Source organism: Rosa rugosa, chromosome 7 (genome assembly GCF_958449725.1).
Source record: "Rosa rugosa chromosome 7, drRosRugo1.1, whole genome shotgun sequence".
Classification (NCBI taxonomy): Eukaryota; Viridiplantae; Streptophyta; class Magnoliopsida; order Rosales; family Rosaceae; genus Rosa; species Rosa rugosa.
In genome coordinates, this window is record NC_084826.1 from 32830402 (window position 1) to 32842690 (window position 12289).

General features: G+C 36.0%; 1 long non-coding RNA gene across 2 annotated transcripts; it reads left to right on the plus strand.

The window, feature by feature from the left end:
- The first annotated feature begins 8175 nt into the window (after positions 1–8175).
- Positions 8176–11462, plus strand: LOC133719992 (uncharacterized). 2 transcript variants are annotated; one of them, XR_009851616.1, is made up of 7 exons: positions 8176–8428; positions 8594–8658; positions 8780–8833; positions 9708–9761; positions 10357–10545; positions 10683–10800; positions 11298–11462. It is a non-coding gene; the product is annotated as an uncharacterized LOC133719992 (long non-coding RNA). The 2 variants fall into 2 exon arrangements; XR_009851615.1 differs by lacking the exon at positions 8594–8658.
- The last annotated feature ends 827 nt before the right edge of the window (positions 11463–12289 follow it).

The window sequence follows — 12289 nt, forward strand, 5'->3', positions numbered from 1 at the left end:
AAAGTATTCATTAAGACTTGTCATGCATATCAATACTTGGCTGACATATCTGGAGGGTTTGCGAATGTTGGGTTTACAGTTAAAGACTTGTACAATAAATTGGACTTGAGACAACGTGAAATTGTACTTGAAGGGGATGCAAAAGCCATACCTGCCTATCTCGAAGGAAAGTAGTTGAAGATAAGAAATTATTTTGCAAGTATAACACAGATGAGAATAACAGGTTGGCTAACTTATTTTGGAGAGACTCAACTTCATTGCTAGATTATTGTTGCTTTGGAGATGTTTTGGTATTTGATAGCACCTACAAGACTAATCACTATGGGAAGCCCTTGGTATTGTTTGTGGAATCAAACAACTATCTATTGACTACAATTTTTGGTTTTGCATTATTGGTGGACAAAACAGTTGAGACATACACATGAGTTTTGCAGATGTTCTTAGAGTCTATGGAGGGCAAAAAACCTCTTGCCATTTTGACTGATAGAGAAGAAGCAATGAGAAAAGCTATTGAACTAGTGGTTCCCGGTTGTCCACATTGTTTATGTACATGGTATATTTGTAAAAATGCTCAGAAAAACTTGCGCAACCCTGAAATAGTTGCAGAGTTCAGACGCTGCATGTTTGATGAAGCAACTCCTTCTGGTTTTGAGCAACGATGGAGAGCTATGGTGTATGGTCTTCATAATAGAAGTTGGGTGAAGATGATGTATGGTAAACGACAGAAATAGGCAGAAGCATTTGTGAGTGGACAGTTTTTTTTTTTGCTCGCATGCGTAGCACTCACCGATGTGAGGGCATGAACAGGTATGTGAATGATAGTCTCAGTAGTGGTGGAGTGAAATTGATTGAACTCATTCTGCAACTTGATAAATCATTGGAACGACTTAGAAATATAGTAGATGAAGAAGATTTTCGGTTGAATAACACCACTGATGTACTTTCTACTCAACTCTGACAGTTGGAGAAGAATGCCTCTACCATCTATATGGATAATGTGTTTCAACTAATATGTGTGGAGATATATCGGGTAGGAGGACTGATTAATTCAAGGATTATGCATCATAATTCATGTCGTGTGTACATTACGTCTAGTTATAACAATGATGAAGAGAAAGAGTGCACGATGATTTACTACCATCGGGAAAGTGATCCTCGAGTAGTATGCTCTTGTAAACTTTATGAATGTAAAGGCATCCCATGTTCTCATTTATTTAATAGGCCTGGAACTTAGAACCGTAAAACCTGAAAAACTGCACCGAAAAATCCAATTCAGTTCGGTTCTTCACAATGTTAACTTATGTATATCACGGTTTGGTTCTTGAAGTTTAGTTTGCGGTTCGGTTTCTGTGTGAGTTTTATTAAGCTTTGCAGAACCGAAGTACATGTGTCATTGTATAATTGGGTGTTTTTACGAGCTTATATGCCTAAAATAAACTAGTCTGCATGGGATCATGGACATTCTATAACCTAATCCAAAACAGAAATTTCCTCCATTTCGGCATTTCCCTTCGATGAAAACCCTAAATAATTCCTCTTTAAAAGACTGGAACGCATCTCTCAAACCCACGATACCCAATCACTCGATTCACTCCTAACCCTCTCTTATCTCCGTTTTGTTCTTTAATCGACACTCGTCGTCCATGTACTTTCTATTTTTGTTTTTAATTTCTGATTTTTCTCTCGGGGTTTAATTTCTGAGTTTCTGTCTTTAATTGGGGTTTAATTTTGATCAAGTTTTCTTACTTTTCATTTCAATTTTGTAGATAGGAGAAGTCGAGAAGAAGCTCCGGAGGTTGAAGTGTTGAACCTTGAATCCGTCGAATTTGTGGAACCCAGAATTGGTAAGAAACCGTATCTACGGGATTTTTGCTTTGAATTTTTGGATTCAATTGAGACTTTGAGGTGGGTGGATGATGTTTTCAATTTTTATTTTCAATTGTATCATTCTAACAATGTCCTTTGTCCTTCACTCATTTGTATGCAGGCCGACATGGATTCAACAATGGCTGTTGAAATTGTCCCTGTAAATGGTAGTGGAAGTGGAAGTGAAGAATCAGGCGAGTCTCCGAAGAATGCAAAGGAAGTGGCTGCTTCAAAATCGAAGAAGACAAAGTATGCTAAAATGAAGAGGAAGAGGAAAAGTAGAGCTGGTGTGACAAGAGAGAGGTCCCAGGTCCGGCATCATTTCACCAAGGAAGATCAACCCATCATCGAGACTATTGATGGAAAGGAAACTGTTGTTTTTTTTTTTTTTTTTTTTGAGAAGGAAAGGAAACTGTTGTTGGGAACACCAAGAGGGCACAGTGTAAGTATTGCCCTACTCATCTTGCTTGTCATTCTCCTAACAATGGCACTAGCAGTCTTAGAAAACACATTAAGCAAGTTTGCACTAGATACCCTGGGAGAACAGATTTAAGCAAGGGTCAGACTCATTTGAACTTTGATGGGTCTGATGAAGTTGTTTTAAAATGGAGTTAGGATAATTGTGTCATCACTGCGATTGAGATGATTGTAATTGATGAACTCCCATTTAGTGCCATTCAAAGACAGGGATTTAAAAGGTTTTGTAAGGTAGCAGTCCCTAACTTCACCATCCCCTGTAGGAAAGCCATAGTGAAAACCTTCTTAGGGATGTATGATGCAAAGAAGGCAGAGCTGAAGAAGGAGCTAAACTAGGTAAGATTCTTGAGTGTTCTTTGCTGTAGTGGGGAATCAAGAGGGTTTTAACCATTAGCGTAGATAATGCTTCAGCCAACAAGGTGGCGATTGATTACATTAGGAAAAATTGTCCAATCTTGATCAACAACAAGTATTTGGAGGGAGGTTTCTACATGTGAGGTGCTTGACTCACATTGTGAACTTGATCGTTAAGTCTGGTTTGCATATCTTGGACAAGTCTATTGCTAGCATTAGAAACGTAGTTAGGTATGTTAGAAGCTCACCATCTAGGCTTGATGCTTTTAAGCTGTGTCGAGAATGAAAATTTGGATAGCAATAAGGTTTGTGTTTTAGATGTTCCAACAAGGTGGAATTCCACCTATATCATGTTGGATACTACACTGCAGCTTAAAAGTTTGATAGGATGCCTGAGGAGGAGGATTTGAAGTGGATGAGTTACTTCGATGAGAATGAGGAAGAAGATGAGGAAGAGGAAGAGAATTTTGTTGAAGCACGGCAGCGAAACTCAATGAAAATGATAGGACTGCCTAATGAAGCATATTAGGACGAGGCCGGTGTTTTTGTGAAGTTTTTGAAGATTTTCTTCGATGTAACGGTGAGGATGAGTGCAACAAACCACCTTACTTCACCCAAAGCCTTCCATCACATGGTCACAATTGAATCAGAAATTGAGGACTTGTTTATGCAGCCCTATTCATCAGATGGAAGTGAGGCTGAAAAATTGTTGCTTCACATGGCTGTAAAAATGAGGAGCAAGTACAAGAAGTATTTTAGATCCATAGATGACTGCAACCAGTTGCTGTTGGTTGCTCTAGTCTTGGATCCAAGGTATAAGTTGTTAAACTTCCAAAGAATATGCCAAAAAATGCTGAATTTCGATGATGAAACGGTGAGGGAAAAAGTTGGAGAAGTGAAGGACTTGTTAACCAGTCTAACAGATATGTATGCTTCTACATTTAGTACTCAAAGTAGCCAAAAAGGCAGCAAAGTGTTGGAACAAGCTGCTGGCAGTAGCACCAGCAGCTGTCGTTCGACTAGTATGAGTGGCAAGATGGTTGAACTTCTTGAGGATTGGGATAAGGAGTTAGAAGAGGGTGATACAATTGTTGTAGGTCATGAAGTAGATAGATATCTACTTGACCCCATTGAAAAGCCTCTTAAAAAGACTGATTTTGAGATATTGACTTGGTGGAAGCTTAATGGAAGCAAGTATCCCAATTTGGAATTAGTAGCTAAGGATGTGTTAGCAATTCAAGTCTCCACACACTACAAAAAAGAATTCATTTAGCTTCACCAGTTAGCGTCGGCGTGAGAATGCCGTCGCCATTGATCTAAAATTCGCTACGGCAAATGTGGCGTCGCAAAGAAAAAAATTATTTGCCACGGCATGGCGTCGCCGTCGCATAAATATACCCACAATGGCTACGGCATATTCTTTCCGTCGCCAAATTTCTTTAATTTTAACTACAGTAATACATGCCGTCGTGTATTTTCATTTTATACATTTTCTTTCATGTTTGCAAGTTTTTAGGTTTTTGGGTTCAGAAACTTTGTTCTTGTTCCTGATCCCTCCATCTGCTATTTCCTGCTCACTCCATCCGGTCCCGAGTCCCGACAACGAAGTCAACCATAGCAATCTCTCAAACTCTCAGAATCTCATCCCTCTCTCTCCGACTCTCAGGCTCACTCTCCCCCAATCTCCTCCGCGGATGATGGTCAACGGCATGGGCACAGTGGGCCGACGACACATCAATCTTCTCTCAATCTATCCTTAATCTGATTCCGGTCCGACCCTCTCCTCGAACCCAATCTGGCCGGTAGTGACTTGTCCTCTCTCTCTCTCTAAAATCTCAGATCTGTTTGAAGATCTGAAATCTGAAACCCAGTTCTTGGTTTCTCAATTTCCCCTGTTATGTGTTTATTTCACTTTAATCAAAATTGAAATAGTGTAGGCTGTGTTCTATACTTCTCAGGTCTGATTTCTGCGAAATTGGGAGTTTCGAATTTCCGGAATATTGTCTTGATTCCATTCTTCTGGGCTTGGTTATTGTGGTGTTTGGATGGAAATTGGGGGTTTTGGATTTCTGGGTTTTTGGTGAAATTGGGTTTTGGGTTTGGTTTGTTTGATTTTCGATTGTGGAATTTGAGAATAAGGGTTTGGTTTTTGCTTCATTGTTTATGGCTTGGGTGAGAACGGTGTTTGTTTGTTTGTTATTGTTTGTTTGTTTGATATGTGAACTGCTGATGTCAAATTTTTAAGGCATCTAACTATAGACTTCTTCATTTGAGTTGTTAGTTCGACATACATATGAAATCCACCAGTTTAATCATTACATATGAAATATACTTTTAGTGATCCACTCACCAAATCATTGCAAATGCATCTGCAATGAAGAACATCTATTGTTTCCTTCAATTATTAAGATAATATCATAACATGAGTAGCTGAGAGGTTGAAATAATTCCCCTTGATGTGGTAGGTATCAAAGAATAAAAACAAAAGTAGTTTAAAACGAAACCTAAATTCATAGAGTTGTGATACGCTCAAAGCAAGCATATAATTTAACCCTAGAAATATCATTAGTAGTATAAGCAAGTAGGGATCGTTCTATTCCGGGGATTGAGGGTACACCTGTCAATGTGAAACAATTTAAACAATTAAAATAAAACAAAGTATAATATTTACACATATAAACACTATTCACGAATTTAGGGGGGTTTTTAGGTTTTTGGTTTGTTTTTCGAAAATTAAAAATAAGAATTAAAACTAAGTATAAACAAAAACAAAAATACAAGAATGCAATGTAAGAAACAAAGATTAAAACCAAGTTCATGATTAAATTCGAATTAACCCTACATTGTTCTTCCAAGTCATGTGAAAGGAGTTGATCATGTGAAACATTTAAAAGTAAACGATTTCCCATATTTTACTTTTCGTTGCTAATTAATCTAAGTGAAAGCACCAAGACTAATCCTATCAAACATGTAATCAAACCCTAGAAAGCTACTCAATCATACATGTTCAACGCAAGAAGTTCAAAGAAAGGCTATCAACTCAAGTGTACAACTTAGTATGAATAAGTTCATCTAATTGCAATCCTTTTTCAATTGAATTCGATTTTTGTTCAAAACCTTTACTACTTTTGATTTAAGTTCATAACACAAAAAGTTGAATCATGTTCTTAAATCTAGCACCACTCATACATAAACCCTAAAAGTTTCGAACCAATTAAGATTAACATACACGAGATATCTATAAAGCAAATTCAATCGAACAATCACACATAAGCAACTTTGGAATCACAACATAGAATTCGAAATCCTTTATTCAATCATAAAATTTCAGATTATAAACCTTGTTCAAACATCAATGTTAACTAGAACAACATCCAACGAAATCAAACAAGGAGAATCAAAAGTGATTACAAGAAAGAAGGTTGAATTACACCGTGAATGGAGAGATGGATGAATGACTTGAATGATGAACGAATGAAACTTGAAAGCAAGCTTCAAAGTGCACGGCTTCGAGGTGGAATGGATGATGATGCTCACGGCCTAGTCTTGCTTCTTCCTTCCTTGCTTGAAAACGCCAAAAGTTGAACTAGAGAATGGAGAGAGCTTCCGCGCGTAGAGAGAATTTTCTGAATTGTGTAGTAGTCCTTGAGACGTCTAAGGTAGAGAGTATATATAGGGAACGGCCAAACTTGGTCTCCAAACCGTGAATTTCTGATTTATTTTCCAAGGAATTAAATTAATAATTCCACATAGCTTCCACCAATGAGAAATTGCCAAGTAAGCCCTAGTGTGTCATTCAACCAATCATAAAACTCCAAGAAGATACCCTAATATATTCTTGCCGAAATTCCTTGAATATTTTCTGATTTTCTTCTTGATATTTCGGCCAAAACATGCTTAGGGTTTCTAGGAATGATTTCTTTCCATAAACTTCACCCTAGAAAATCTCTTGTGTAATCTTTTATTCTTCTTTTGATTTTCACGCCACCTTCTCTCTCTCCTCTTTGATTTTCACGGCAAATCATCCCTAGGGTTAGGGTTTTGCGTCGCAAACCCTAATGTCATGGGCTTTGATGGGCCTTGATCCATTTTGTCGAAAATCCATAGAGTTCTTGGGCCTCGTTGCTTCATCTTCAAGCCTTCTCATTTTCCAACGCAAAACACATTATTTTTCCATTTCTTTTTCATAGTTGCGTTGGAAACTTGCTAGGGAAGCCTTCCTCCATTTCGTAGGATTTCCTGGTTGGACTAGGAAAGCTTATTTCTTCATTTCTGCTCAAATGTGTGGGCCGTTTTCTCTCATATTCGTTCGTCTTGATGTTCGCAGGCTCCTCTTTCCATTCGTGCGTTCATTTCCACTTTTTAGCTCGGAGGTCCTGAAAATAGAAACTAGTATGAAAAATAGAAACTTACCTAATTTGAAAAATAGAAACTTACTAAAAATGAAAAATAGAAAGTTACTAAAAATGAAAATTAGAAACTTTCCTAAACTGAAAATGGAAACTTGCCAGAAATGAGAAATGAAAACTACAAAAATGGAAACTTTCTACAATAAAGAACTTTCCCAATTAAAGAATGGAAACTTTCCAAAACAAGGATTTTTCAAGGAAATGGCGCAGAAAAATGTAGGGAAATGCAGTTAAAATGTCGCATTAAAATGCTCCTATCAAGTTGTTTTACTTTGATATAATTGCAATATGACATAAAGCAGAGCAGAGTTAGGAGTGTAGTTTGATGCAGACTAGATTGTTCAATATACAAGAGTTGTCTGATTCGAAATTTAAAAACCCAATCAAAAATTCAATTGGTGGGTATTTGAAATTTGGATTGCGAATGCTCTATTTTTTTTTGTTCAGATTCATGGCTGCTAATTATTAGCTTTTAGAGATGAATTTTAGCCCTGGATAAAGGCTTGATAGAGGTTGGCTTTATGTTTGATGAGAGCTCATAAAACCTTTTTTCTTTTGGGATTTTGTTGAAACAGAAGAAGAAAAAAAAAAAGACCAAGAAGAGGAATAAGAAAAGGAAGAAGAAAAGGGAAATCGAGTAAATTGATCATCCCAGGTACTTTTTCTGTGAATTGCTGCCCAGTATTTGTCACTTAAAACAAGTTGCCAGCTTTTGCTTATTTGAAATACTATTTACCATATCTGATTACTCATGTTTATTTACGGGTGTGTATTGGGTTGCTGAATTTGGAGTTTGATGTGATTCAGTTTATAAGGGATGTAAGATAAAAGCGAAGATATTCTTATCAGCTATTGGAATTATTGGGTTTTGATATGGGGAGGAAGGGGGTGAATTTGGGTGGTAGGTAAGAATGATTTTCTGGGTTTTAGCTATTTATGATCTTTTGAAAACTGGAGTTATGATTTTCTGGGTTCCTTTCTTTCTTTCTGCTGGGTTTTGGATCTTGGCTATTTGGCTATATATGTAATAGAGCTTGGTAGCTGAAAATATGTGCAGCTACTATTAGAAATTATTCTATAAATAAAGGGTGAGTTTACTGTTACACTGTTCATAAGAGTTGGAAAAGGCGTGTTTGTCCTCACTGTTCGAGGAGAATATCAAGCTGGTGGAAAAGTCGATTTCGTCCTTACTTTTGTTAGTGTTGGATAGGTATCACGATCGGGATTTGAGTGGTTTACATCAACATCAGAAAGAGCGAAAGAAGAGAGAGGAAAGAATAGAGGAAAGGAGAAGATCTCGGTGACAATAGACCGGTTGCAAGGTATTGGATTTGTGGCTTGAATAGTTCTTTGTTTTTTGTTATTTTGAAATAGATCTCATGTTAGAAGCTTTTGATTGTGAATTGATCTGTTTTTTTATTTTTATCATCTGTTGAATATTTGGGCTTTCTATTCTGATGTTTTTTTTTTTTTTTACTTTTGAACAGCTGTGAAACTCGGATTGTATTGCTAATCTCAGAATACATAGTTGTACTGAAAACAAATAGAACAAGTTTGATTTCTAAAGAAAACCTGTTTTTACTATTGTACTCCCAATTTTTATGTGCTGCAATTTTTATTGAATTATTTGTTGTTCTTAGTTTTCAACTAATATCAATTTTTATCTTCTGCAGATTCTGTGGGTTCTACAGTTTTAGATCCGGGTAACTCACTGCAAGAACTTCAAGGTATGGTTTTTATCTTTCATAATTTGAAATCATTCATTAATTTGTATATGAATCCAATTGTGAATGATACGAATACAAATTTGATTTATTTCTTATACTGTTGACATTGTTAATTTAAAGAATTTGTCATATACAATGTTAATACAAACAATCTTAATTGACAAGAATTTGTCTTTCAGAATTTGTCAGATATTCTGAATCCCTTTTCTTAAAGAATAGTCAAACTAAACACATCGATCAATTGAGTAATGAAAGAAATCTTGGAACCAAACCAATGGAAGACGACGGATACCTTTCTGTGACTGAGAATCGAAGTCCCACATTTTAAAGGGATGGTGTCGTATATACTATGGGGCTGTAAGGCTTCTTTAATCTTTTATACCTCAGAAGACAAGAAATATAATTTGATGATATGACAATTTAATAATTTTGTTGCTCGATTCTGACGGCTGATTGTACTTGCATCTGAATATTGTGTTATTTTGGGTTTTCTTCGGTTTGATTTGTTGTTTGGTTGTCTTCCGATTGAGTATGAATTTTGTTATGTGGGTTTTTTCTTTTCTCGCATTTGACAAAGAAAAAAGTAATTGCAAAAGGTGGAAGATTTCATTTGTGACAGTGTGATAGATGTATCAATTTATGAAGGACTGAATATGGTTTAAAGGGTGTTTGTGACAAAGCTGATCTAATGCAATTTTGGATGTTAGTATTGAATTTCTTAATAAATTTGGTTAACTACTACCAATATGCTAAATTGGTAATGCCTAACCTTCTTGGTAATTTCCTTTTTTTTAAAAAAAAAAATATTTTTATTATTATTTTTTTTTATATATATCCTCTGCTTTTTTTTTTTTGACCAACTGCTTCTGTGCAGGTTTAAAACAGAATAGCAACTAAAGTGTCAAAGCTGCAGAGTTTCAAATAAAAGGTGGGCTATACAAGCTTTAACTATATGATTATGATTATTTGGTTTTTACTTCTGGAGGAAGATGGAGGAAGATCATTGCAAAGCTTTTCTTGAAGTAGAGGAAGAAAAGTACCTTATATTATCTTGTAAACTCTTGTATAAGAGCTTCATTGCTTTTGTAACATTCATGAGAAAAATCAAATTTAACATTCCCTTTTCAATATGTTTAATTCTTTTTTGTACAACCTGCTTTTATCCAACAAAAAAAAAAAAAAAAAATCTGGCAATGCATATTTGCATGCCAGATTTTTTTTTAATTCATAAATAAAATTTTGCGACGGCAATTTTACCGTCGCAAAGTTTTGGTAGCGGTCGGTGGCGTCGCCATAGATATTTGCAACGGCATTTTGCAGTAGCAAAATTCTTGCGACGGCAAGGGGTTGCCGTTGCTAATAAGCTTGCGACGGTGCATTTGCCGTCACAAATACCAATGGCGACGCCCTCAACGACATCGGCGCAATTGCCGTCGCTTAGCCGTCGCCATTGGTCTTTCACGACGGCAATTTCACTTTCCGCGACGGCACATAGCCGTGGCAATTTGAATTTTTTTTTGTAGTGACAGTGGCCTCCAAATCATGCTTCAGCACTGGCAAGAGAGTGATTGATCCACATCAGAGTTCATTAACTCCTAGATCTGTGGAGGCCTTAATTTGCCTCCAAAATTGGCTAAAGTCTGATAGTATTCAAGGCCTAGAATACACTCCTACACCTGAGGAAATGGTGTGGCTTGAAGCTGTTGAGAAAGGTAAAACTATGATGTTTAAGCTGTTACGTGTTCATTTTTTTACAACCGTTGTGCTTACTGCTTTTCATGTTAAACTGTTATGTTTAAGCAATTATTGCCTTTCATTTTTTACGAGCATTTCATTTTGGTAAATGCAGAACAAGAGAAAGAAGAAAAAGAAAAAAGAGAGAAGCGTGATGCAGAGAAGGCAGCAAAGGCCCCAAAAACTGCACAAGAAGTCTGATGCAGCAAAAGTAGCCAAAAAATGATCAAACTGTAAGTATAAAGTGTATATTCATGTTGTTAATGTCATTAATTAATAACTATGAATGCAGTGAAATGTATGTGTGTATGAATGAAGTTGCAAGCTTGAATTTGTGAGATGAATATTGAATGCAGGTTTCTCAAAATATGTTTTTTTGTAAGTGAGGTTTTGCACAGATAATATCCTAGCCAAATCCAAATGCATCTTCTTTCTTTTTCATATGGTTATATTGTGCTTGCTGATGATATTGCTTCTGTTCAAATTCAAATGCATCTTCTTTCTTTTTCATATGGTTATATTGTACTTGCTGATGATATTGCTTCTGTTCAAATCCAAATGCATCTTCTTGGAAGGTCATATTGTGTCAAGGTTGTTTTAAATATGTTGAAGAAGCTAAGGTTGCTGATGATATTGCTTTTGTTCAAACTATAGTTGCTGTTGATGTTAATTTCTGTTCAAACTATAGTTATTCATAATGATATTGCTTGTCTTCTTGATTTCACACCAGGAAATATTGAAGTTGGACATATGCTTGTTGTCTTGGAGATTTGCTTGTTTCCTTGCTGCCCAGCTGCATTCCTACTTCAGGATTCAAATCATGAATTGAACTTAATGTCTTTTCTGTGTTATTTATTAAGTTTTCAATTTGTTGAGCTTGAACTTTGATGTTTAAAATGGCTGTAACTTTGAACAAATTTGTATTTCTGATATGACTTTGAACTCTGAAAGTTTTTATGCAGCCAGTATTTATGTTATTTTGAAACGGTTCTTGGCAGTTAGAATAGGTTCTTAAGGAACCGAAAAAAGGTAGGAACCGAACCGTTTAGAGTCGGTTCGGTTCCAAAATGGTTTCAAAAATTTGTTATCATAACCGAACCGATTATAAGAGTTAATTTTTTTTTTTTGGTTCCACCACTTTTTAACCGGAACCAACCCGATCCCAGGTCTATTATTTAATGTAATGAAGCACGAGCGCATGAGGGATATACCTTTGTCCTTAGTATAGAAGTGGTGGACAAAGCAAGCAAAATCTAAAGTTCACTCCACAGTTCCCCAGGAAAATATGCCTAGTGAAGCTGTACGATTGGCCAGGTACATAAATATCCTTGTTAATATCGATGGTAATTTTTTTATATTTCATATAATAGGTTAATGTAATGAAAGCAGCTCTTTTATAAATGTAACTATAATAATAATTATTATTATTATTTTTTTTTTGCACCTCTTTTAACTTGTTGAAATAGTCTTTTTTTTTTTTTTGTTAATTCTTGTGTTAATGCATTATAGGCATGGAGATTTAAGTTATCTAAGTAGCAGGGTATCATATCTTGCATCACAGACAAAGTAGGGTACCGACATTTTGAAGAAAGAACTCAGCAGATTGGAGCCGATACTTGGAGATGTTTTGAAGCAACAAAAAGATGTAGGTGATAGTCTAGACCCATGTAATAACATTGTAAGAGATCCTATTAGGGTAAGGAGCAAGGGCATGCAAGGAAG